The sequence below is a fragment of the Mus caroli genome, chromosome X (assembly GCF_900094665.2).
Source record: "Mus caroli chromosome X, CAROLI_EIJ_v1.1, whole genome shotgun sequence".
Lineage (NCBI taxonomy): Eukaryota > Metazoa > Chordata > Mammalia > Rodentia > Muridae > Mus > Mus caroli.
The window spans coordinates 2,386,425-2,391,312 of record NC_034589.1 but is presented as its reverse complement, the minus strand read 5'-3'; the positions used below and the strand labels follow the sequence as shown (position 1 = coordinate 2,391,312).

Sequence of the window (4,888 nt, the reverse complement as noted above, 5' to 3'; positions counted from 1 at the left end):
TAATCCCAGCACTTGGGAGGCAGAGGCAGGCAGATTTCTGAGTTCGAGGCCAGCCTGGTCTACAGAGTGAGTTCCAGGACAGCCAGGGCTATACAGACAAACCCTGTCTCGAAAAACCAAAAAAAAAAGAAGAAAAAAAAGAAAAGAAAACGGGGGCTGGAGAGATGGCTCAGTGGGTAAGAGCATTGACTGCTCTTCCAAAGGTCCTGAGTTGAACTCCCAGCAACAACATGGTGGCTCACAACTATCTGTAATGAGATCTGATGCCCTCTTCTGGAGTGTCTGAAAACAGCTACAGTGTACTTACATATAATCAATAAATAAATCTTGAAAAAAAAAAGAAAAGAAAAGAAAAAACGGATATACTAAGAGCTGGGGATGTAGCTTAGTTGGTAAAATGCTTGTGTGGAATGGACAGGGCTCTGAGCCCCAGGACCATGTAGCGCATGCCAGTGATCCTGTGGTAGGAAGTTCTCTTAGTTACGTTTTCATGGCCTTGATAAGACACCATGACCGCGGCACTTTATAGAAGAGAACCTTCATTGGGGGGTTTACAGTTTCAGAGGCTGAGCCCATGATCACCATAGCAGGGAGCATGGCAGCAGGCAGGTATAGCTCTGGAGTAATTGTAATTAGTAATTGTGAGATATAAACCACGGGGCAGTCACACACAGAGGAGGGGGGTGTGGGGGGGGGAAGATTACGGAATAACCTGGGCCTTTGCGTCCTCAAAGTTTGTCCCCAGTGACAACGCCTCTTCCAACAAGATTGTAACTCTTAATCTCTCCCAAAACACTTCCACCAACTGGGCACCAAGCATTGAAATATATGAGCCTCTGGGGACCATTCTCATTGAAACCACCACAGACATTCAGAAATGCAAGGTCATCCGCAACTCTATACCAAGTTGTATGCCCAAGAGGACAGCCTGGGCTCCATGAGACCCTATCTTCAATAAAAACAAAGTTGGAGCTATGGAGGTGGCCAAAAGATGGTAGCAGGTCCCCTGGAACTGGAGTTACAGGTAGTTGTGAGCCACCATATAGATTTTGAGAATCAAACCCAAGACCTGAGGAAGAATAGGCAGTGCTCTTAACCACTGAGCCATCTCTCTAGCCCCTGGCCCCCACCGCTAAGTTGTTTGGTTTGTTTTCTCTTCTTTTCTTTTCTCAGTAAATGAACGTGCAAAGAGCATCTGAAGGACTTGAAGCATTTCGCTACTACCTGTTGAGGGGGTTAATAAATACTTACTGAGTGAATATTTTGCAGGCATTCTGGGTTTAGAGAACCAGCAGGAAACAAAGAGCCGGGATTTATACATTGTAATTTGTATTTGCCTGTGTGTACAATGTACTTCAGAAACAATGGTCTCCTAAGATACCTGCTTATTTTTATACAATAACAAAAACACCCAGGGTGTATTTCCCACAGAGGCGCCCTGTCACTGAAATGCATGGCTGCACATGTAAAAGGAATACTGGCTATGGAAGGTAGGAAAAAGTAGAACAAAATGGAGGAAGTCAGAGAATGCAGTCAGGAGTTTAGAATTTTGAAACTCTTTTTTTCTAGCCAGGCAGGTGGGAGGCAGAGGCACCAGGATTGCGATTTCAAGGCCAGTCTAGTCTACATGCAATCTGACAGCCAGGGCTATGTAGAGATCCTGTGAGAAAAGGAAATAAAAAATAAAAGCGTGTTTTCTAAAAGACCTTTCTGAGGTAAAGAAACCATGGAGGGGATTGAGGTGTGGGGACGTGTGGGTTTATCTAGGGGAAGAACATTGCAGGGAAAAGGGCACAGCAGAATTCAAGGTTAAAACTACCTGAAATAGAAGAAGCCAGCTGCTCTGCAGTAGGGTGGACTTAGTCTAGCCATTAGGAGACGTCCTTTTCTGACCATGGCTTAGCAGGTTGCCCACATTTAAGTCTTCTGGTATAAAGGGCACCTTAAAAAATTGAGACATGAGCTGGAGAGACGGCTCAGCAGTTGAGAGCACTGACTGTTCTTCCAGAGGTCCTGGAGTTCAATTCCCAGCAACCACATGGTGGCTCACAACCATCTGTAATGGGATCTGATTCCCTCTTCTGATGTGTCTGAAGACAGCTACAGTGTACTCATATAAATATAAATAAATAAATAAATCTACTAAAAAAATAATAATAAAACAACAAAAAATTGAAACCCAGCGGTTCACACCTACCTAATGCACCAGGCACAACATAGTACACAGATATGCAAGGCAAAACACCCATGCACATAAAATAATTAAACAAGTAATCTCAAAAAAAAAAAACTTAATTAGAAAGACAGCTCAGTGGTTAAGATCACTTGCTGCCCATTCAGACAATCAGGGTGCAGTGCCCAGCACCCACATGGCAGCTCACAACTGTCTGTAATTCCCATTCCAGGGTATCAGATGCTTTCTTCTGCCCTCCATATTTACCAAGCACACATGCAATGCATTTACATACATGTATGGAGGCAAGACAGTCATACACATAAAATGAACATAAATAAAATCTTTTTTTTTTAACTGAAGCAGGCCAGGTGTGGTGACACAGGCCTTTGACCCTAGTACATAAGCGATGGTCCAGCCTAGGCTACATAGTAAGACCCCATCTTAAGCAAAACTCCAAAGCGGGTGGGCTGTAGGTCAGTGATGGGGCTTGCCCAGGGAAGGATTAAAGGTGCACACTACCGTACCCAGCCCCAATTATTACTTCTAAGAAATTAGTTCTGGGGCTGCAGAGATGACTTCGGAGGAAAAGACTCTCCCTGCTAAGCCCAAGGGCCAGCCAGTTTAATCCTTGTAACCCATACAGTAGAAGAACTGACTCCCCAAAGTTGTTATCGGCACTTGCACATGTACACAAAATAAATAACTGTAAAAAAAATTTTAGACAAATTAGTTCTTTTAAAATTGAGGGGGTTTCCCTTTTTTTATATTATTTATTTATTTATTTTAGATTTATTTATTTATTATATGAAACCCAGTACACTGTAGCTGTCTTCACACACTCCAGAAGAGGGAGTCAGATCTCTTTACAGATGGTTGTGAGCCACCATGTGGTTGCTGGGATTTGAACTCTGGACCTTCGGAAGAGCAGTCGGGTGCTCTTACCCACTGAGCCATCTCACCAGCCCTTATATTATTTATTTATTTTATATACATGAGTACACCGTTGCTGTCTTCAGACACATCAGAAGAATTAGATCTCATTACAGATGGTTAGGAGCCACCATGTGGTTGCTGGAATTTGAACTCAGGACCTCTGGAAGAGCAGTCAGTGCTCTTAACCTCTGAGCCATCTCTCCAGCCCAACAAATTAGTTCCTGAATGCCTATGGCCCTCCTGTTCAGTCCTTGCCTGTTCACAGTGAGGAGCTACACAGCAATGAGAATGAAGTAGTTAACCTTTGACACGTGTGGGGTTTTTTTAATATATATATATATATATATATATATACATTTCCCTTTATGTTAGGGTTTGCAGGAAAAAATCAAACTAATACAGCCCAAAAGCTGCTGCCTGCCAAGACAACTAGAAGCTGGCTTGATGAGTTTATTTGCAGATGTCATCTATGGGGACTGAACAGACCGACCTAGAGTGAGAATCTATAACAACTCCATCACGACAAAGAAATGGTGAAGAAGTCCTCAGAACTACAGGAGGGATTTGTTGAGACTGTGAGCACATTCCTCCTCTCCAAACCTCTCCTGGAATTCCCCCCAAAGCAGTGGTTCTCACTATGGCCAAACATCAGGAACCTCCTCCAAACATGATGGAGGAAAGCGTGAATATTGTCACTGTGACTGAAGTTCAGCTTTAATCCCAGTTAACAAAGATTGGCAATAAATCAAAACAGGAAAACCCCTACGTATGCACGTGGCTTACTTTTTTATATGACAGTTCACAGACATCTGAAATACTGCTCATATTACCACTTTGAATAATAGTTGATTTTATAAATTAATCCTATAATTAGACATCTCATCTATTACTGCATCCCAATTGGGTGATTGGCTGGGCAGGTATTTGTAAGACATCTTCCCATATAGGCTACAGCGCCCTTAAAACTCAAAATCCTCCTGTCAGTTCCCTGAGTGCTGAGATTACAGGCCTGTGCCATCAAACCTAGCTACTATCTTCCAGTTTTATTCAAATGTAAGGTGATAACTGTATTTCAGCATAATCTGCTTTCCTCATTATTCAGACAGGTTTGTGTGCATATGCAGGTGTGCCTTCAAAAACATCCTGTGATGGGCTGAGGATGCAGTAGGTCCTTGCCTAGTATGCATAAGGCCCTGGGTTCCATTTTCACTAGCACACACACACAAAGTCTGTTAGTTGGATGTAGTACTACCACCACCTATAGTCCTAGCTACTTGAGTGCCTAAAATGAAAACCCTCAAGCCCAGAACTGCAAGGCCAATGTGGACAGTATAGCTAGGCCCTTTTCAAAAACAAAACAAAACAAAAGGTGAAGCCAAGTGTAGTACTATAATCCCAGATTTCCAAAGGATTTCTCAAACAATTTTTGTTGTAGTGGTTTTGCTTTATTTTGTTGAGAAAGGGTCTCATGTAGCCAAGGCTGGCCTCAAACTCACTGTATACCCTAGAATGACATTGAAATACAGATCCAAACTGGGCGTGGTGGTGCACGCCTTTAATCCCAGCACTTGGGAGGCAAAGGCAGGCAGATTTCTGAGTTCAAGGCCAGCCTGGTCTACAAAGTAAGTTCCAGGACAACCAGGGCTACATAGGGAAACCCTGTCTTGAAAAAACAAACAAATTGCATACACTAGCAAGATTTTGCTGAAAGGACCCAAATATAGCTGTCTCTTGTGAGACGATGCCGGGGCCTAGCAAACACAGGAGTGGATGCTCACA

The 4,888-nt window shown here is 43.1% G+C and overlaps 1 protein-coding gene across 4 annotated transcripts in view; it reads left to right on the top strand.

Moving 5' to 3' along the window:
- Ftsj1 (FtsJ RNA 2'-O-methyltransferase 1) overlaps positions 1-3,874 on the top strand; it is a 12,333-nt gene extending 8,459 nt beyond the window's left edge. For 2 of the 4 annotated variants that reach the window (XM_021153284.2, XM_021153286.2), the window contains exon 13: positions 3,482-3,874. The gene's annotated coding sequence lies outside the window, so the exon portion shown is untranslated. Of the gene's footprint in view, positions 1-1,173; positions 1,623-3,481 lie in introns of those variants that run through there. The other 2 variants (XM_029473665.1, XM_021153285.2) reach the window with 2 other exon arrangements.
- Positions 3,875-4,888: the final 1,014 nt, after the last annotated feature.